We start from the raw sequence: 24,061 nt of genomic DNA on the forward strand, positions 1-24,061 counted from the left end.
AAACTTGCACTACAATTATAATATTGCACAACCTGAGCCACTTTATTATGTATTTACATATGATGACGATATCATTTTAAGATGAAATGCAGAGAAATATGTTTATTATATTATACAGATAAAACTTTAACCTCATTTAAATAATCTATATTGTTAATAATTAAACATGCCAGGACACGGTGCCGCAGCGCTATCTCGGAGCTTGCGCTCCGTTTACTGTTCCTGCCTCGTGCTGTATTCTTGCTTGTGCTGGCACGACACTGGAAGGATAGATGGATAGATAGATATTTCAATGTTCCTTAAAGGTTTTGAAGAATCAGCATTCTAAGCTTACAGATGGCTTAATGTCTATTACAGAGCTGATTGTGTGGCAATTGTGTGTCTGGAGATAGAAAAGTAAGGACAGGAATTAGGGGTTAGTACGTTTGAAAGAGACAGTACTGCTACAATAAAGTATTTCATCGAAGGTCACACATGGCTCAGCAAGCATCTTGCGTGAGACATGAACAATCACTGTGCCAACGTGTTCCCATATTTAATAACATGATTTAACTCCTATCATCATGAAAATGATATCACGTATACATCTCAGTATTTTAATTACTCAGAGGGCTGTAATATCACGAATGTAATGGATTCTGTGTCCTGTTGGAGGAATACATACACACATAGAGCACATAGAAGATCAAATACAAAACAAAGCATTTCATGTGCTACTTTAGTTACAATGGGATTTTAGAAACTAGTAAATTAAACGATTTTAAGATGAAGTTTATGATGTTCTACTTTAATGAAAAAATGAGCTATGTGATTAAAGTGGAAATCTTGAGATTAAAGTTGACATTTCATGCTTTTTTCCCATTATGTGCCTATCTTTTTTGTCTTTACCCTAATAAGCTTTCATATGACACTCAGGTGGTGGGCTACAACTCGCCTTTTCACGGCGACTTTGATATCTGACAACTCTTTTTTATTTTGGGCACTGTGCGACTTTGTGAACTTGAGCTTTCAAGTTTCCGATGCTCTCTCACTTGATCAACTTCCTTTTGTTGTTTATACCACTGTTTAAACCAATAAATACTACATTTTTCCTTGCCTCCAGTTGGTATTTGCTGAAATTCTTCTATTTCCCCCCGTGCTTTTGCCATTGCCTTTTCATAGAATGCTGAGCTTAAGGGCTATTTATATTGATTTGCATATTCAAAGAGGCGTAATTCTGGGAGGAGTTGGGGCAGGACAGCAGGCACATGCACGTGCGTTACTTTTCACGCTGTCTGGTATTTATGTAGCGGAAGAACGTGGAAGTTTGAGTAGGCACAGATTTATGCGTCTGGATTGTTCTGTGTGTATGCACATTCCCACTTTTGTGCTTACTCCATGTTATAGTGTGAGTTCTACGCATGACGTTATGAGGCCCCTGCTCTCTGTGATCCTAAATTAGATTTTTTGGAGTCGAAAATGTACGGATTGTTGGACACATACATAGGCACTAGTAGGCAGAGAAATCTCGGGTGAACTTCTGATCTCCCCTTTTATTATACAACATTTCGAAAACTTTTTCATGTACAGCTCTCACTGAGAGCTCCTATTAAAAGATATTTGATACAATGGTTGGACCATCCACTCCTTGCCTCCCCCCTCCTTTCTCTATCTCTGTCTCCCTCTTTCTGTGTCTCTTTGTTTACAGGTTGGTGTTGACTCCCCATGTTTTTAGTGACTACAGTGGAAATTCCAGGAATCCCATTTATTTGTTGAACACAGGATGGCATTATACCTCTAATAGAATTGGCCTTTTTAGCAGCTGGCTCACTGACTCGCTCATCACTAATTCTCCAACTTCCCGTTTAGGTGGAAGGCTGAAATTTGGCAGGCTCATTCCTTACAGCTTACTTACAAAAGTTAAGCAGGTTTCATTTCGAAATTCTACGCGTAACAGACATAACTGAAACCTACTTTCGACCATATATATGGCCATAGCCGGCGGCTCGGTCGCTGTGTGAGGTGGAGTTACGTGGGAGGCGTGATAATGCAGGACACAAGTACGTAGAGAACAAGGAAGAGCGTCAAAGAGCGCTGAACAAAAAAACGCATTACACAATTGAGAAGGCAGCAAAAGAATATGAAGCAAGTGACGCATACAAGCATATTCATGAGTGCAGCTACTTCGGAAACAAAACACGGTGTTAACCTAAGGTTTAAATTAAGTTCATAGACAGGCTGCCGCTGGCATTTGTCATGCCCACGACGCATACGATATTTGTGAGATACAAGTTTAATGAGAAGACGCAGGGTTTAAACGAGACTTTTGATCACTGTAACAGAGTTTAAATTGCTGGTATGCCAGGTCTGAGCTAACATTAAATAAGGCCGTGGACAACGCGAGATCACCCGAGATAGCACATGCACAGCTGTGAAGCTTCGATGCATGTACTCCGAGTGGCTAACTTGAACTGACTTTGCAGGACTGGGAAAGGATAAATTAAGTTCATACACACGCTACGGAATGCCTGTTAAACATCTTAGATTCACGACTACTGATTTGGGTAGTGAGAACTTCGATGAATGAAACCTGTTATCTTTTCGACGGTTGACAAACACGGAATATAACTAGAACACAGCTCATCCTCCAAATACAAACCTGATTAAAAGAAATAATGATAATCCCTTGCTGACAGCAACACTCATAACAGTGAAAAAACTATTACATTGGTATATATTTATACATACATTAGTGGTGGGAATTTAACGCGTTAATTGCGATTAATTAATTTGAAAAAAATAACGCGTTTAAAAAAATAACGCATTTAATCACACTTTGCATTCCAAGCAACAGGGAACTTTTGTCAATGCATGATTTCCTGGTACACTGATTACATTGATGCACACATCAGACCTACAAAAATGCAGTAGTCGGAAGAAAGCGCGTTGCTAAGACTGATCAGAGGCAAATTGCATTCGGAAGCCTTGATAAAAGCGTGGTTTTGTGCAAACTGTGCAAAAAGGAGTTTGCATACCACCAAAGCACTTCAACCTTACGGTACCATCTAAATGCAAAATGTGTGCAAAAGAGCATTTCAAGTAAAATTCAACAGTTTTATGACACTGAAAAGCAAGCAAAATTAGATGCATTACAGAAAGCGGACTTTGTGGATCTTACTGGGGATCATTGGACTTCCGTAACAGTTAGTATTTCTAATTACATCTAATTACAAAATGTTCAATGATCACACTGTTTTAGCCTAATGTACAAAATAATTTTGGCTAAGGTTACTCAGAGTTTAAAGGTGAAGCTGGTCAAATTATCTTTTATGTTTCTGCCTTATTTTTTAAGAAGAAAAACTGCACTTTATCTTGAAATTTTTATTATTATTATTTAAGGACAATACCATTCTAAAAATGTACTTAAAATACCAATTTATTTTTAAGTCTGCCCAATTTTAGCCAGGGATGATATTTTTGTTTCTGTTTTGAATTGAAATGCAGTTTAAATGCATTTTTTTTTCAGAAATTAAAACAGCTTGAGTTTACAATATTCATGTCCATGTCTATTACTTGATTCTGTCGCCCACTAAAACCCTTTTGAATTAAAAAAACTGTGTGTATATATATACTGTATATATATATATATGTGTGTGTGTATATATATATGTGTGTATATATATGTATATATACATATATATGTGTGTGTATATACACTCACCTAAAGGATTATTAGGAACACCATACTAATACGCTGTTTGACCCCCTTTTGCCTTCAGAACTGCCTTAATTCTATGTGGCATTAATTTAACAAGGTGCTGAAAGCATTCTTTAAAAATGTTGGCCCATATTGATAGGATAGCATCTTACAGTTGATGGAGATTTGTGGGATGCACATCCAGGGCACGAAGCTCCCGTTCCACCACATCCCAAAGATGCTCTATTGGGTTGAGATCTGGTGACTGTGGGGGCCATTTTAGTACAGTGAACTCATTGTCATGTTCAAGAAACCAATTTGAAATGATTCGAGCTTTGTGACATGGTGCATTATCCTGCTGGAAGTAGCCATCAGAGGATAGGTACATGGTGGTCATGAAGGGATGGACATGGTCAGAAACAATGCTCAGGTAGCCCGTGGCATTTAAACGATGCCCAATTGGCACTAAGGGGCCTAAAGTGTGCCAAGAAAACATCCCCCACACCATTACACCACCACCACCAGCCTGCACAGTGGTAACAAGGCATGATGGATCCATGTTCTCATTCTGTTTACGCCAAATTCTGACTCTGCCATTTGAATGTCTCAACAGAAATCAAGACTCATCAGACCAGGCAACATTTTTCCAGTCCAATTTTGGTGAGCTCGTGCAAATTGTAGCCTCTTTTTCCTATTTGTAGTGGAGATGAGTGGTACCCGGTGGGGCCTTCTGCTGTTGTAGCCCATCCGCCTCAAGGTTGTGCGTGTTGTGGCTTCACAAATGCTTTGCTGCATACCTCGGTTGTAACGAGTGGTTATTTCAGTCAAAGTTGCTCTTCTATCAGCTTGAATCAATTGGCCCATTCTCTTCTGACCTCTAGCATCAACAAGGCATTTTCACCCACAGGACTGCCACATACTGGATGTTTTTCCCTTTTCACACCATTCTTTGTAAACCCTAGAAATGGTTGTGCGTGAAAATCCCAGTAACTGAGCAGATTGTGAAATACTCAGACCGGCCCGTCTGGCACCAACAACCATGCTACGCTCAAAATTGCTTAAATCACCTTTCTTTTCCATTCTGACATTCAGTTTGGAGTTCAGGAGATTGTCTTGACCAGGACCACACCCCTAAATGCATTGAAGCAACTGCCATGTGATTGGTTGATTAGATAATTGCATTAATGAGAAATTGAACAGGTGTTCCTAATAATCCTTTAGGTGAGTGTATATAGTGTCAGGGATGCCAGGGGCAACGACCCAGCCAGAACGCCGTTAGGGACCGGAAGAGGGTCAGAGCCCACCCTGGATCACGTGGGGGCCGCCTTCCTGGTTGCTTTGGGGGCCACGGGTACAGGGCATGGAAGCTCCACCCTGTAGGGGCCCGTGGTCACCGCCAGGAGGCGCCCCAATGCCTTGGGGACCTGTTACCCCAGCACTTCCGCCACACCAGGGAGTGCTGGGGGGAAGATTTAGGACGGCACCCGGAAAGCTGCCGGGAGGACAGCCAGCACTTCCGCCACGCTGGGGCATGCCCAGAGGAGGAATGCCGGGAACACCTGGGGCTCATCCGGGGACTGTTTAAAAGGGGCCGTCTCCATTCATTCAGGGCTAGAGTTGGGTGGAAGGAGGACACGGCAGAAGAGAGTGGAGCCGGCCCGAAGAAAGGCATTTGAGTGGCCAGGACTGTGTTGGGGTTTGTGCACTACTTTGGACTGGGTCTGAGTGACCATTTATTTGTATATATTTGTGTAAATAAACGTGTGGTGGTTTGATGAACAACATGTCCGCCTGTCTGTGTCCGGGCCGCGTCCACAATATATATATATATACAATATATACACACACATATATGTATATATAATGAAAGCTGTTATCTTTACAATGGTTGACAAACACGGAATGTAACTTGAACACAACACGTCCTCCAAATACGAACCTGATTGAAAGAAACAATGATAATCAAATCCTTGATGACAGCAACACTCATAACAGTCACAAAACAATTACATTGAAAATCAGATTATGTTATTTTTAAAATGCTTCCTTTTCTTTTTCATAACTTCTTTAACACAGTACTTTTCCGCTGCGAAGCGCGGGTATTTTGCTATATATATATGTATGTATGTATGTGTGTGTGTGTATATATATGTATCTGTGTGTATATATATATCTATATACAGTATGTGTGTTTATGTATGTGTGTACATTAGAACAATCTAGACGAGAACAGGCCATTCAGCTCAACAAAGCTTGCCAGTCCTATCCACTTGTTTCCTCCAAGAAAACATCAAGTCGAGTTTTGAAAGTCCCCAACGTCTTACTGTCTACCACACTACTTGGTAGCTTATTACTTGTTCTTTGTGTAAAGAAAAACTTCCTAATGTTTGTGCGAAATTTACCCTTAACAAGTTTCCAACTGTGTCCCCGTGTTCTTGATGAACTCATTTTAAAATACAAGTCTTGATCCACTGTACTAATTCCCTTCATAATTTTAAACACTTCAATCATGTCACCTCTTAATCTTCTTTTGCTTAAACTGTAAAGGCTCAGCTCTTTTAATCTTTCCTCATAATTCAACCCCTGTAGACCTGGAATCAGCCTAGTCGCCCTTCTCTGGACCTTTTCTAGTGCTGCTATGTCCTTTTGTAGCCTGGAGACCAAAACTGCACACAGTACTCAAGATGAGGCCTCACCAGTGCATTATAAAGGTTGAGCATAACCTCCTTGGACTTGTACTCCACACATCGTGCTATATATCCTAACATTCTGTTAGCCTTCTTAATGGCTTCTGAACACTGTTGGGAAGTTGATAGCTTAAAGTCCACTATGACTCCTAAATCCTTCTCATAAGGTGTACTCTCGATTTTCCAACCGCCCATTGTGTATTCAAACCTAATATTTTTACTTCCTATGTGTAATACTTTACATTTACTGACATTAAATTTCATCTGCCACAAATCTGCCCAAGCCTGTATGCTATCCAAGTCCTTCTGTAATGATATAACGGATTCCAAATTATCTGCTAATCCACCTATCTTGGTATCATCTGCAAACTTAACCAACTTGTTACTTATATTCCTATCTAAATCATTTATATATATTAAAAATAGCATGGCCCTAGCACTGACCCCTGTGGAACACCACTCTTAACATCGGCCAGTTCTGATGAGGTTCCTGCACCATCACCCTCTGCTTCCTGTGTCTGAGCCATTCTACACCCATCTAAAAACATCACCCTGAACTCCCACTTCTTTTAACTTGATGCCCAACCTCTCATGTGGCACCTTATCAAATGCTTTCTGAAAGTCCAGATAAATAATATCATAAGCTCCACTTTGATCGTATGCTTTTGTTGCAACCTCATAGAATTCCAACATGTTAGTAAAACACGACCTCCCTCTTCTGAACCCATGCTGACTGTTCAGAATAACTCCTGTCCTTGCCATGTGTTGCTCAATCTTATCCTTAATAATTCCTTCCATTAATTTTCCTGTGATGCATGTTAAGCTTACTGGCCTATAGTTGCTTGGATCTGCCCTGTCACCCTTTTTATATAATGGGATGATATTTGCCATTTTCCAGTCCTTTGGAATCTCTCCAGTGCACAGTGACTTCCTAAAAATATGTGTCAAGGGTTTATATATGTACTCACTAGCCTCCTTAAGAATACAAGGATAAATATTATCTGGGCCTGGTGATTTGTTTGATTTCATCTTATTTAATCTGAGCAGCACTTCTCCCTCTACAATTTCCAAATCCCTCAGTACCTCCTTAGTAGTCGTGTTTACCTCTGGGAGGTTATCCACTTGCTCACTTGTAAACACCTCAGAAAAATGTAAGTTTAGGGCATCTGCTATTTCATTGTCTGTATCTTTTAATTCCCTTTTACTATTCCTGATGAACTTTACCTCCTCCTTAACTGTTCTTTTACTACTAAAATACTGAAAGAATCTCTTGGGATTTTCTTTCGCCTTATCTGCTATATTCCTCTCCAACTGTCTTTTAGCCTCTCTGATATCCTTCTTAATGGTTGCCCTCATGTTCTCATACGTGCTACGATTCTGTATATGTGTATATGTTCGTGTGTATATATGTAAATATGTATATATATATATGTGGATGTATGTGTGTCTGTGTGTATATATATATATATATATATATATATATATATATATGACAGCAACACTCATAACAGTGACAAAACAATAACGATTACATTGTCAATCACGTTACTTTATTTTTAAAATGTTTCCTTTTCTTTTTCATTACTTCTTTAACACACTACTTCTCTGCTGCGAAGCGCGGGTATTTTGCTAGTATATATATATATATATATATATATATATATATATATATATATATATATATATATATATATATATATATATATATATATATATATATATATATATATATATATACTGCTCAAAAGAATTAAAGGAACACTTTTTAATCAGAGTATAGCATAAAGTCAATGAAACTTATGGGATATTAATCTGGCCAGTTAAGTAGCAGAGGGGGTTGTTAATCAGTTTCAGCTGCTGTGGTGTTAATGAAATTAACAACAGATGCACTAGAGGGGCAACAATGAGATGACCCCAAAACAGGAATGGTTTAACAGGTGGAGGCCACTGACATTTTTCCCTCCTCATCTTTTCTGACTGTTTCTTCACTAGTTTTGCATCAGTCTACAGTCAGTGTCACTACTGGTAGCATGAGGCGATACCTGGACCCTACAGAGGTTGCACAATTCGTCCAGCTTCTCCAGAATGGCACATCAATACGTGTCATTGCCAGAAGGTTTGCTGTGTCTCCCTGCACAGTCTCAAGGGCATGGAGGAGATTCTAGGAGACAAGCAGTTACTCTAGGAGAGCTGGAGAGGGCCATAAAGGTCCATAACCCATCAGCAGGACCAGTATCTGCTCCTTTGGGCAAGGAGGAACAGGATGAGCACTGCCAGAGCCCTACAAAATGACCTCCGGCAGGCCACTGATGTGAATGTCTCTGACCAAACAACCAGAAAGACTTCATGAGGATGACCCAAGGGCCCCATGTGCTCTAATGTGCCCTGAGCTCACTGCCCAGCAGCATGCAGCTCGATTGGCATTCGCCATAGAATACCAGAATTGGCAGATGTACCACTGGTGCCCTGTGCTTTTTACAGATGAGAGCAGGTTCACCGTGAGCACATGACAGAAGTGAAAGGGTCTGGAGAAGCCATGGAGAACATTATGCTGCCTGTAACATCATTCAGCATGAGCAGTTTGGTGGTGGGTTAATGATTGTCTGGGGAGGCATATCCATGGAGGGTCACACAGAACGCTACAGGCTTGAAAAGGCACCTTGGCTGCCATTAGGTATCAGGATGAAATCCTTGGACCCATTGTCAGACCCTATGCTGGTACAGTGGCTCCTGGTGCACGACAATTCCTGGCCTCATGTGGTGAGAGTATGCAGGCAGTTCCTGGAGGATGAAGGAATTGATACCATTGACTGGCCACCACACTTTCCTGACCTAAATCCAATAGAACACCTCTGGGACATTATGTTTTGGTCCATCCAATGCCACCAGGTTGCACCTCAGACTGTCCAGGAGCTTAGTAATGCCCTGGTCCAGATCTGGGAGGAGATCCCCCACAACAGCATCTGTCATCTCATTAGAAGCATGCACCGATGTTGTCAGGCATGTATACAAGAACACAGGGGCCATACAAAGTGCTGTGTACAATTTTGAGTTGCTGCAATTAAATTTTGGCAAAATGGACTAGCCTGCCACATAATTTTTTCACTCTGATTTTTGGGGCATCTTTGAATTCAGGGCTCTGTAGGTTGATCATTTTCATTTCCATCAAACGATGTGGCATCCTTTCGTTCCTAGCACATTACCCAGTCTATATCATTATAGATATCCAGGAGGATTTCTTTTTCCCATTGAGATCTGATGTGTTTTCAAAGTGTTCCTTTAATTTTTTTGAGCATATATATATATATATATATATTTGCTTCAGTAAAAGTGTGGCCACATAAGAACTTCCAAAAAAAAAAAAAAAGAAACAGACTGGTGACCTGGCAGACAAAAAGAGTAAACAGTAAAATGAGACAAATAGGCCCGGTCAGCATCCTATTCAAAAAGGAAGTTAATTTTTAAATTAATGGAATCAAAGCAATGTGGCTGAGGGTGCTTACTTCTTTGGCTTTCTTTAGCAGTGTGCCCTAAAGAAGTTGCAGATTACACATTGTAGATAAGAGGATGCTAGATCCATCTGTCACCTTGTCCAGATTTCAAATGGTGTCCATGAGGTCAGTCTTGCTTGCCAACCTTGACAAGGGGAAATGAATCAGTGAAGCATTTATATGGTGTCAGTCAGCAGAAGGGGAGAATCTGATTATGTATCTTTAGGCAGTAGAGGTCTAGAACAAAAACAGCCAATTACGCAATCTTCTTTCTAGAGAATTAACCAGGAAAATGGGTATAACAGACCATTACAAAAGGTCTCTATCCGTGAAGAAAATAGTGGAGGTGCTAGTTCAGCAATCTAAGATCACACCCAAGTTCTGGGATGCACTTACTAATTTACATTTTAATTATAAATCAATAAAACAGAAAATCTTTCACAGAAAATGATTACATGTCAGAGCAGACCACGGAAGAGAACAGAGTAGAAAGGAAAATATAATAAAATGTTAATTGCAAAAGATGCAACTTTCAGTCATCATCATTAGTCTTACAATACCATAAAGTTATGGAAAACCTTTAGTGTTTTATAATCTAGTAATTACTAAAAATGTTGTAATGTTTGCTTGTAAATAAACCATAAATTGTTAACTGATGTAACACCTATTTCTTTAAGATTAATTGTTCATTATGTTTATATTTATCTATAAATCCAGGTTTAACACTGTTAGATTTCTTTATGTAGACATATGTCATAAACATTGTAAGGTGGAAAATTTGCAGTTGTTCAGGCATTCTATCAAAATGATTTACAAGATCTGGAGAAAAGGAGAGCATTTCTTTAACATTTAGGTGCAGTATAAACAATGCACAAATCAGATTCATTAAGGTGTGCACATATGGTGTTTTGTGGGCTATAATCTCTTCAAACTGTTCTTTAATTCATAAATTAAATTGACAGCAGTAGCATTTTAGTAATTTTAAATTACTTACCTCCTTGTCAATATCAGGAAGCCTTTTTGTTGCTGAGGAAAATTAAGTGTTTAATTGCAACACCCTATTAAAATATGTATTATACATAAAAATTAAAAGTGTTAATTTAAGGATGTAGCCACTCTAAATGACTGACTCCTGCACATAGTGGTGAGATTTGAGCCTGAAAGTCTGATTATTTCCAAATTTATTTCAGTGTTCAGTTTGCCATTTCTTCTCATCTCCATATTGGTTTTGACGTATTGGAATTTCCATATTGCTTTCTTGGGAGTGTATGTACTGTATGTACGTGTCCTGATGTTTGTTTGCACATCTTTCTGAACCAAGTTCCCTGTAGCCCTGAACTATACTAATTGGGTCAGAAAATGGACGCATGAACACTGCACCATTTTTCTCTGTGGATCGTTTTTTCTGCTTACAGGCACAGCAGATTTAATTAAATGCTTAGTTAGAAAGTTTCAGCCTTTGTTTCAAGGCTCACCTTTGTTTCTGCAATGCTTGTGCCTTAAATCCACAAAAGCATTCTCTCACTATAATTGTGTTCACTAACAGAGGGTCAGTGACGTTAACCCAGGCTGAATTAGCCGGTCGATAGCCTTGCACTCAGTAAATTGCTTCCGTTTTCTGGAGAAAGCACCTCTGCCAGGTCATCTAAATGAACCCTGGAGGTGAACATCTCAGGAGAACAGATTCCAGTGAAAAGAAAACTCCACAGAAAAGAGGAAAAAAGAATTATTAGAAATATAGATTTTCTGCACTTTTAATCAATGTACTGTATTTTTTCATAAAATACAAAGTGAAAGCCATAAGAAAAGATAATATTTTAATTCCAGATATGAATAATCAACATGCTTCTCTGAGATAATACAATGTCTGATATACAACAATGACAAAAACACAATATATTAAAATGTTAAGTATGTGTAGAAATGTTTAAAATATTTAATAATCTGGATGGACTCTAATTACCTGTAATTTCCAGTATAACCAAATATCATAATATTCTCTAAGTCACATACACTAATTCACATTCTCCTAGTGCTGAAGACTATTGGGTACAAAGAAGGTGCCAGCTCTAGACAATGCTTATCACAGAGACTACCTGCACACACACACATCTCCACTATAATAAACATGGAACTTTGAGTCAGTAGCACTAAATACTCTTCTATCCATGCTGCCCATACATATATTTTTTAAATTTTATTGATTTTATTGAGGGCAGCATGGTGGTGTAGTGGTAGCACTGCTGCTTCGCAGTAAACAGACCTGGGTTCGCTTCCCGAGCCCTTCCTGTGTGGAGTTTGCATGTTCTCCCCGTGTCTGCGTGGGTTTCCTCCGGGTGCTCCGGTTTCCTCCCACAGTCCAAAGACAAGCAGGTTAGGTGGACTGACGATTCTAAATTGTCCCTAGTGGGTGTGTGTGTGCCCTGTGGTGGGTTGGTGCCCTGCCCGGGGGTTGGTTCCTGACTTTCGCCCTGTGTTGGCTGGGATTGGCTCCAGCAGACCCCCGTGACCCTGTGTTCGGATTCAGCGGGTTGAAAAATGGATGGATAGATGGATGATTTTATTGAAATCGCACTACATTCTATATAAATAGATCAATTTTACAAGAATAGGATTGAAAACAAATCAACCCCCACCCCTGAAAAAGAGAGCATGGGCAGCAGATTAAAACTTAAACCTAGTAAAAATAAGTAAATAGATAAATTAATAAGTGAATATATATTAATGGAGAATTAAAAGAAAACAAAAAGAAAATGGGGAGAGAATCTACTTCCTCAGTGCTTTAAAAGCTTATTCATAAATGATATTGATTAGATCCTGCCAGGTTTTGAAAAATTTCTGCACAGATCCTCTAAGCGAGAATTTTATTTTTTCCAGTTTCAAATAATATATAACATCAGTTACCCACTGACATAAAAGTTAAGATTCTTCCAGTGGAGCAAGATAAGTCTGCGTGCCAATCGTGTAGTAAAGGCAATCATCGTTTGTTTGTCCTTCTCCACTTTAAGCCCATCTGGGAGTACACCAAACACAGCTGTTAATGGGTTAGGAAGGATTGTGACACCAAGGCTGTCTGAAAGGCATTTAAAAATGTTGGTCCAGAATAATGTTAATTTGGTGCAGGCCCAAAACATGTGACCCAGCGAGGCTGGAACTTGATTGCAGTGTTCACAGGTTGAATCTTGCCCTGGATACATTTTGGACAATTTTAAACATGATAATGGCACTTGATAACAGATTTTAATATGAATGAATGAGTGCTTTGCACATTTGGAGCTAGAGTATATTTTATGCATGGCTGCCTTCCATTCCTTAAATTAAGTGAAATGTCTTTACCCTACCATACCCTAGGATCTTTAAATGGAAGGGACTTTAAAATGGTTTTATATATTGTGGAGATGCTATCTGAATCTTCAAGATTATTCTGGAATAAAATTAGGTGGGAGGAGAGGAAAATTGGGCAGGTTCCTTTTAGCAAAGTTTCTAATCTGAAAGTAGTGGAAGAATTGTGTTAATGAGAAGTTAAATTTGAAGCTTAATTGCTCGTAGGATGCAAAGACCTTATCTATATACAAATCTCTAAGTGTTTTAATCCTGGACATTTTCCAAACTTTAAATACTGAGTATGTTTGAGAGGATGGAAAAAGGTGGTTGTCATGTAGAGGTGCAACAGATAAAGACTTCTCTGTCTTAAAATGCTTTCTACGTTGGTTCCATATTCTGAGTGAATGAAGGGCAATTTTATTATTAGTGTATTGACAGTAATTCATATTAACTTGGGCACACAGCAGGGAATATAAAGAAATATTGCAAGATTTTAATTCTATTGCAGATTAGGCTTGTGTATATTCATAGATATTGTGTTTATTCATAGATGAGGCCTCATACATAACGCCATGTGTAGAATTCACACTAAAACATGGAGTGAGAGTGGTGTACAGACAAAAGTGGAAATTTTCGTATGCACAGAAAAATCCAAATACATAAATCTGTGCATACACCAATTTCCACGTTCTTCCGCTCCATAAATCCAAGTCAGCATGAACAGTAACGCATGTGCACGCGCCTGCTGTCCCACCCCAACTTCTCCCAGAATTACACCTCTTTGAATATGCAAATCAATATAAATAGCACTTAACCTTAGCATTGTGTGAAAAGGCAATGGCAAAAGCACAAGGGAAACTGGAAGAATTTCAGCGAATACCAAGTGGAGGTAAGGAAAAACGTAGTATTTGTTGATTTAAACAGTGGTATAAACAACAAAAGGAAGTTGATCGAGTGACATAGAGTGTCGGAGAAACTCGAAAGCTGAAGTTCACAAAGTCGCACAGTGCCTGAAATAAAGAAATTGTCAGATATGAAAGTCGCCGTAAAAAGGTGAGTCGTAGCCCACCATTTGAGTGTCATATGAAAGCTTATTAGGGTACAGAGAAAAGAAAAAAAAATAAGGACACAGTAGTTTATTTTGTCATTAAAATAGAACATCATAAACTTCATCCTAAAATCATTTAATTTACTAGTTTCTCAAATCCCATTGTAACTAAAGCAGCACGTTAAATGCTTTGTTTTGTATGTGTTCTTCTATGTGCTCTATGTGTGTGAATCACTATGTGCTTCTTAAACAGGCTTTCTCTTCCTCCAACAGAACACAGAATCCATTACGTTCGTGATATTACAGTTCTCTGAATAATTAAAAAACTGAGATGTATACTTGATATCATTTCAGTATTCATATCATATCAATTAGAGTATGTATTAAACATGGGAACACGATGGCGCAGTGATAGTGACAAACTGGCACCCCATTCAACCCATTCAGAGATTGTTCCTGCATCATGCAAGATGCTTGCGGCGCTGTGCGCAACCTTCGATGATATAATTTATTGCAGCAATACTGTCTCTTTCAGCTGTACTAACCTCCAATTCCTGTCCTTCCTTTTCTTTCTCCAAGTACCCAATAACCACACGATCAGCTCCATAATAGTTGCCAATCCATCTGTAAGCTTAAAATGGCGATTTTTTCAAAACTTTTAAGGAACATTGAAATATCTTCGGAGTACATGTTTAATTATTCTATCCATCGATCCTTCCAGTATCGCACCAACCACAGCCTGAAAACAGCACGATTCAGGAACAATCCCTGTATTTCCAGCTCCTTCCTAGCACTGCAACACCGTGTCCTCACATGTTTAATTATTAACAATATAGATTATTTAAATGATGTTAACATTTTATCTGTATAATGTAATAACCATATTTTGCTGCATTTCATCGTAAAAATTATATCGTCATCATATGTAAATAAGCGCTTTATAAAGTGGCGCAGGTTGTGGAATATTATAACTGTATCGCAAGTTTACAGTGAGGTAATTGTACTTATAGGTACAAACAGTTCTATAAGGAGCACTTGATGGACTGATTGATTAAGTTTATAGTTCTTGGGATGAAACTGTTTCTGAACCGCAAGGTCAGTACAGGAAAGGCTCTAAAGCGTTTGCCGTATGAGAGCAGTTCAAATAGGCAGAATGGCTTAGGCAGCATGTGCTAGATGCTGTGTACCAATAATTTTCTTTCCAATCAGCTGCTGTAGAGCTGTGATTCCCCACTCAGATACAGTGATATAAATACACTGAGTGGTGCAGTGAGAGTAATATGCAAAAGATGATCCGCTGTGGCAACCCCTGATGGGAGCAGCTGAAAGAAGAAGAAGAAGGTGCAGTGAGAGTAGCTACGCTAAAGCAGCTATGGTATTTGGAATAGTTTGGCCATTCTGTGGACCATTATATTGTTACTGGTTAATTACAATCAAATGCCTTAAACTAATAAACAATATGCAGTTAATTTCAGTGCATTTGATAAAGCCGCGTCAGGGATGTGGATCTAAAAAAGAAAGGGAAACCACACTGGAACAAAAGCACTGCTTTAACGCAGGGTGCCACCAGTTTACAAAACTGAGCGGAGAACTTGTGCACACCAAGCATTTAAGAGGCGTGAAAATGTGAGTGGCTTACCACAAGTTTAGGTTGTATACATTTCGATGTGAGCTTGGAAACTGGCTTATGCAACATTTTTGTGCATATGCACCATTTATAAATGAGGCCCCAGGTCTTTATGGTCTGTATATCTGCCAGCCAGTAATACAATTGAAATTTAGGTAGTGCCATGCCCTGCCTTCTCCTTTAGGTTATTGTAGAATCTGTCTTTAGATGAGTGAATGTTTCAAGCTCAAAATAAATGAGGTTATACAGCGTCAGGTCCAGGCAGATCTGTTCCCTTGCCTGTCTGTTCCAGGTTAGCCTCTGGCAGGCCGTACTGTGAACTTGAGGCCGGTTTAGACTTTGATGGAACTTATGCTGCCTTATCCTTTTCCTTATGAGCCCCTTTTTTGCTACTCATACTTATTTAAATTTGTACATAATTGAAATTGTGCACAATTGATATTGTAATCAAATGAGTAAATACAGAATACCTCAGGAAAATTATAAAAAAAAAGGGTAAAATAACTCTGCTGCTAAGGAGCTTAGCTCCAGTGGTTCATGTCTCACAACAGATGATATATTTTATTTAAATGTAATGTATTGCAGAATAACAATAAAAAACTAAATGATCAGTTGATCATATGCCCCAGAATTCCCCTAGCATCATTTATATTAACCCACCTTTCAGATTAAAGGTTTAATGTCTTATCTATCCATGTTCACAACATAAAAAATGAAATTCAACTTTTCAGTTGCATTCACTGTGAAAATGCACAAAAGAGATCTAGAGTCTATGGGTGCTACTCTATAAGCATCTCGCAAAAACACTCCAGAAACATATCCATAATATTTAAGAGCCCTTTGCTGGTATAAATAAGGTATAAATAATATACCTTAGAACAAAAGACTCATATTAAGTATTAGACATAAATACATGCATATTTTCCTGCAGCATCCCGGAGTTTAAGATACAATTGCAAAAAAGGCAAAACAAGGTGAGATGTTTTACAAAAAGTTTTCAGTGTGGATCTCCAAGTAGACTAAATGAAAAAAGAAGCATACTAAAGCATTAGCATTTGTTATTTTTGGAGATTTTATTCTTGAGATGGATAATGGATATAATAAATACATTTCTGTTGAGCAACAGTCTGTGTAGGTTTGTTAGTTGCAGAAGTTAATGCTAAATGGAAACTTAGGTTTATGTGCAGGTTCACATCATTGAAACACGATTATCAAAAAAGTAAAAATTCAATCAATTATATTTGATATAATAAACACATACATTTGCTTTGTGTCTACAACACTTCACATTTCTTGTTTCATTGAAAATTTTCACAGATCGTTGTAGACAAGGAACACATATAAAATGTATGTATTTCAAATAATGATATACCATTACTGATATATCTCCTTACAAGTCATATAAACTCTTCAACGCAGACTTGAGCTGTAAGTGAGAGGATTCAAGCTGGTGGGGATCAGTGAGCAGCTGTTGCACTGATAAGGACATATGATTTTCCTTGCATGTGTTTGGGAAAGTAGGCTTTTTAGGGAGAACAAATATTTTCGCATGCTTTAGGAATTCTAGTGTTAATCCATGGGCAGCGCCCTGAGCTTGTATAAAAAATGTCCAAGTGCTTTTTGCTTTTCAATGCCCCTTTCTACTTACCATTAAATTATTGTATTCACTTCTATAATGCATCAACTTCTCTTACCTACTTTACTTATAGACTTCTGTGCCTAGTGAAAATGTAAAACCCAAAGAAATCAACTGTTTAGACTAGAAAATTGCAATTCAATAAACATACACACATACATTCTTCAAGCAATTAGTTAAACACACTTAATGAATTAGATTTTTATTCCAATCCAAATCTCAACAATGTCTTTATATATTTACCTCATATTTAAAATTTTAATATCTCAGGATAACAATCTATTAGACTTCTCTATGGGCCCCTAAAATTCTCAATTACTTGAGTTCACACATCCAAGTATTAAACATCAAATGGAGAATTAAATAGAAAAAAATTGGCAAAATAACCACCATTGCAGGTGTGAGTGATACTTGCATGCATGGTGTCAGATAAAAAATGCCTCTTCACTTTCCTTAGACAAGTAAGAAAGAAAAGAATACTCAAAAATATAATGGAGTGGTCAAAAGCCTTGACAACTCCTAAGAAATTGCACGAGAATACCTTGGAAAATGTTCTTCATTGCCAGAAGGACTTTCAGGGCTTTCTCTTTAATGACGCACAAGCTACTGTCTCATTTCTTTTCTTTTGTGCTTGTAATCCTATTCATACGATAAATTCATTGACTTGCTAACAGTCATAGCTTCTATACTAACAATTATAGTGCTAGTGGTTGTGCTCACCATTTGTTTCTCTACTCCACTCAATTCAATCCTTTCAGTATTTTCATATCCTTTTAAAAGCACACAGAGCTAGAGTCTGACAGCTCTACAATCACCTCTGTTCTTTTGCTCAACTCCCAGTCTTTATTTACCTCCCTGTCTTTTTTAGTTTCCCGCCATTCACCCCTTTCCAGCCAATCCCATTGTAGATGCAAAATACAGACCCTCGCACAGTCAATCACAAAAATGAGATAGTGTCAAATAATCTATGCTCAGCCTGATAACCCAGCACTTCTCAAACACTGTTTTCATTTTTGAAAACTTTATTAAACAACCTATAGGCACTGTGAAATTCAGCAGGGCTACAGATCATTTATTTTATTTGGGTAAGCCAACACACCACCTGGCCTGGCCCGACATGTATACCCCTCCCACAGGCACTCGTACTGAAATAAAAATCCAAAGGATGCATTACTGATTGCTTACAAGCACAGAAAAATATAGTTAAACATATTTACATGCTGCCAAAGAAAACAACAAAAGCAAACTATAAACCTTACAATAACCCTAACACAGTTTAGCACAGATGTCCACTACTAATTGTAGAATGAAGACTGAAAGAGATTATATGAAAGTCGCCAAGGGAACAGTCCTTTGGAAATTAGATAAGTTTGTCTTACTGTGTTATTGAGTTTCCAGCGACAGTTTTATATATTCGAAGCTTAATCTAAAAAAGACATCCAAAATAGACAAATCCAACAAATTGTTCCAACCATGAACAAAGCACACTAAATATATACAGTATATACTTTAATCCAGAAACATAAAAATGATCACTCACACTTTGAAGTACAAAGAGATCTTTATTCTGCCAAACTGGAATTCTTTTAAATCTTTCATCTGAACAGGCATCTTCCCAATAGCCTTTGCACAGCAAATCAGACAGGTAGCACAGTGATTAAAATCTCTCTTGGGTAGCTCTGCTAGTTGAGTAATGGTGATGGAAGTGGAAGATGAGTGCTATTTGTAGATGGTTTTCTGATTTTTTTTTTGCTAGATTTCAGATCTTTTCCAGTCAATTATTCTGAAGTAATACTGCAGCACTGGTACTACTAAGCTGTGGACTGCTTGGATTTTGTGCTTAGAATTTAGTTTTAATATCAAATTTAGCCTTTAAAGTTTGAAGTTATCAAAGTACTTGTTTTCAATTCTTATATCAATTTTTTTGTGGCCTTCTATTGTATTATAAAGATTAAATGTGGTCTCATGTTTCCAGAAGAGATTAGTTAAACTTGTTAAAAATTTGATACATGTTTGCCAGGTGACACATCTTCATGCCCCAGTCTATATTTTCAAAGAAATGCACAAGGTCACAGTTTTTATTTGATAGAAATATAATTATTTCTGCTGTCAGAAATAAAAAGTCTTTAAAATCTTACCTTGCAAAAACCAGCATACATTCATGCATTTTAAAAAATAAATTTAGCATGAATTGTCATGTCATATTACTAAAATATATATAAGTACATTAACAGTGCAGTTAATGTATGTAATTAGATGTACAGCATCTAATGTAACATTATATGTATTAAACAATAGGGATAGGTAGTAAATATCATGACAGACAGATGAACGGCTGCTTTCAGGCTTGATTGAGCTCAATCAGTTCTTTGTAAAACAGTTCACCTCTGTATTTTTATGTAGCTACAACTGATACAAGGTATTATAACTGATGCTCATGGAGCTGAAGTTTTTCTGGAAGCTTCAGGTTTCACAGAACACATTTTAACAAATACTGACTTAAAGGACAAACACTTTGCCTGGTTCACCTAGAGATGCTGGGAACGAAGTTTGAGAAATATTTTTTTTGCTAACACAACCGCTGCAAAATTAGCTACAACATCTGCTAATTTAATCTAGCCTCTCCTGTCCTTACATGGGGCTGAAGCTTCTACAAAGTTTAAAAGTGTGACTGGAAAAAGAGTTGTAGAGCTCCAGTAATTTTTGGAAGTACATTTTGGTTGTACTTTCAAAGAGAACTAATCTTGCCAGGTTTTCCTCTTTCAGATCATCACAGGCTTTGCTGGGAACAAGCTGCTGGAAATTCCTGAGTCTGATTTCAAAGAGAATGTCAATTGAATACTCTGTTTTATGAAGAGCCATTGTGCTGTTTGCTATATTAGTGTAAACTGACATTTCTCTAGCTTCTACCAACCTTTTGTGCTTTAAACTGAGTGTGTGATTGCCATCATAAAAACTGGGGCCTGTCTGAAGTCTTTTATGCATCTCAGTACGCAGTGCAGTGCATATAATATAGTGAATATACATATTGTGGCTGGGTGCAGGAATGACAGCTCTATGCAGTAAGAAAATTTGGGGTGCCAACCAGTTTGTCCTGTTTATTGTCCAGAGGCACAAAAAGCAAAATGAAAGAAGAGAATGCTCTTTGGCATACATTCTTCCCATTAAGAGAGTTTTCAACTGAAAGAAATGAGGCTTATCGGGCTGCTTATTAAAGGTCACTATGGTAGCAGAGCTCCTTTCAGCAGGTTGCTCATGCCAATAATGACACCTGCTTCCAGGAGGCTTGAGATTTTATGGAGGCTGAAGTGAAGGGGTGGTATCACTAGACGGCTTTTCGGCACTGCATTAGCGATAGCGCCACCTCATCCTGATTATTACATACATCAACAGAGCCTGTGAGGAGGTTCTCTGACACACATGCATGACTATATTTGTTTATGTAAAAGCTGCAGGTGTTTAGCTATAGTGTGATGTTTTATTGATTGTTTTGAAAAACATTCTTATCTGTTTTACATGTTTTCCAGTATTTTTAATATATTGCTAGTTCATTAAATTGATGTTGAGTCAATGAAATTGTAATAGATTTTTTCTTTTTTTTATTCTTGTTTACACTTTTGTTTTGTTAAAGCCACATATCCCTTACATTGGACTTCTGTTAGTCAGAAGTGGTAATGGAGGATCAAGATAATCTGTAAGTATACATCAATAAATGTGACATTGGTGTTCATGGTCAGATTGCTTCATCAAATATCACCTCATTGATATATGCCATTTTACTATTATTATTTACTGAAGGGTACAAGGGTACCTCCTTGTCAACAAATGCAAAATGAAGAACTAAATAGATGGAATCATCCAATAACCAGTTGACTTGATATGCAAGCTGGAGTGAATTTGGTTGATTTAGTGTAATTAGATGAACACAAAGCTAATTAACTCCCAAGTATTTCCAGACGTGGGAGCATCTCATTTATATAGACTGAAACTGTAGTAGTAGGCAGAGGAAGCATTTAACAATCTCTGATGAGCAGATTAAATGACAGCGAGAGTAACTTCATTATCATACGGTCTCAAAGGCCTTTTTAAGGAATAATCAGGTGCTAAGAAAATGTGGGCATACTGCAGGAAAAAGCTAGTCATACCTTTTTTGTCTTATTTTTATTATAAATCCTATATAATTTGTCAGCAGAAAGCATTATTATTATTAAAATACAAAAATATATTTTTGTGTATATTAAAATGAATATACATATAATACATATAAATGTTGGTAAATCTTTTAATGCAGATGTAATCACATGTCTGTTTTGTTTTGGTGCTTCTGAGCATATCTAATTCAAGCCTTATTTATTCCTTGTCCTTGTTGCACAAGCTTCAAAAGTCTTTATTTCCCACACGGTGTTCCTAATTTTTAGCCTTACATTAATTTATTCTCTTTTAAATATGCATGAAAGCTGAAGGCTCTCTAAAGTTACAGTTATGTAATTCCCATTAATGCTGTTAGAAATGTTACAATTTATACTTTCTCACCGTTGTAAACCTGCAGCCAATCAGAATTCACCTAACTGTGAAATTAAATGTAGGGGTGTGATATGCAGAGCTTGCCTGTTGAGGTAATAAAATGTTACTTGCTCATAGAGCATGATGTACCTGTACTTTATCGCTGCTGGCGATGTTTTTATTGCATCGATTAATGTGTATAGAGAGATGTTGTGCAAATGGAAAATACAGTAATAAGAACAGATTTTATGTTCATTTAGATATTTTATTGTTTTTTTTTTCCTTAAAAGCTTTACTTTTTATATAATTTTACTTTTACTGAAGGTTATTCAGGTCATATGAAAATTTCAGTGGAAAAGTTATATGCATACACAAATTCTGAGAAATGATTGTTATATGCATATGCAGAATGAAAGTTTATACTACAGTACTGTATGTCTATCCAGCATTTGATCATAATATAAGCTTTACCTAAATGATTAAACATTTATTTAAATATGTTCAAATAAATTAATTGGTAATTCCTATTTTTTGCACAATGGTACAGTCTTCAGCTTAGCTACCTCATGGATCCAGTGTCCTGTTCTTGTGCTTCTTTACTGTTTACGTGAATATTACATTGTCTTCTGTGGGTTTTTCTCTGGGTTCTTTGGTTTTCCACTACCTATCATATACTTCTCTGTGTTGGTTTATGCTTAAGTAGGCCCTACAATAGACTAGTATCCTGTCCATGGTTGGTTTTCACCTTGCACTCAGTGTAGCTAGTATAGACTCTGGACTGATTGTTTTTACCTTTCTCTAAAATATGCCAGGATAGTCTGCAGTCTTGAAAATAGACTAATATGGGCAGGTAAGTACCACACTCTCTACACTCTAAACATTTTAAAATTGATATAATAAAAAAACAAACATCATAGAATATTTTCATAAAATTACATCAACCACAGCACCAACTGTGGTCATGGCTGCTATTGTGAAAAGAATGGAGGTAAATACCATCAACTCAGTGAGGGAAAGGCAAGTTCGTTGTACCACGTAAACGTCACTGACAGAATGAAACTGAATAATTAGCCAAAAGTAGCCAAAATTTACACCGGGTGTTCCAGACTCAAATCAGATGTATGTTTTTATTATATTAGAGTAATAATAATAACAACTCACTACTAAAAATGAGGAGCACCTGAACTCAAACCCACAACCTTTTGTCTGTAAGACAGCAGTTCTTACCTCTTCACCATCTAAGAAGACATGTCAACTTTCTGTCAATTGACATTTGAGTTTTTTTTTTGACTCATTGATAGCAACATGCAAATTGAATATTTCTTTTTCTTTGGTTATGTTCTTGAATAAAAGTGCACATGTTTATTTGATATTTGGACTAAAGCCTTCACACATTATACACTTCATATCATTATTAGTATAACATGGAAAAAGTTTCTGTTTTAGGTACTGTATGTGTTCAGCATTTCTTGCCTTGACATTTCCTGTCATCCTACATTTACCCAGATTGTTGTAGACACGGAACACACATGAAATGTATGTATTTCAAATAACAATATATTACTTACTCTATACAACTGCAAATATCTTACACCCACATAAAGAGACCTGAGCTGGGAGAACTTCAACTGTGTTGTTTAGGGTTTTTGGGGGGATGGGGCTGGACAGCAGGCTGCCTGCTGCCGGTGCTGAATGACACATTTGCAAAACAAAAGATGCTGATGAGATGCAAAGGAATGTAACATCCCCCTGGATTACGACTTTTTTCGTAGGCTTCAGGGATTCTATTCTATTCTATTTACACAGGCCATAATATAATGAGGTAGTTGTGAGTTATGATTCACAGATGCATTAATTGAACTTTGAATTCATTAAATCATCATTGTAGCTTTACTGAACACCAATTTTGGCACTATCCTATGTTCCATCCCACAACAGTATCTGTGTATCCACAGTAGTCCCCTAATGCAGTTGCTTTCCATAGTCTATTATTTAAATAAGGGTAGCGACAACATTGTTGTGTGCACTATTTTCTAGTTGTCTACAACACAGAGCAAGAGCAAACAATT

Source organism: Polypterus senegalus, chromosome 13 (assembly GCF_016835505.1).
Source record: "Polypterus senegalus isolate Bchr_013 chromosome 13, ASM1683550v1, whole genome shotgun sequence".
Lineage (NCBI taxonomy): Eukaryota > Metazoa > Chordata > Cladistia > Polypteriformes > Polypteridae > Polypterus > Polypterus senegalus.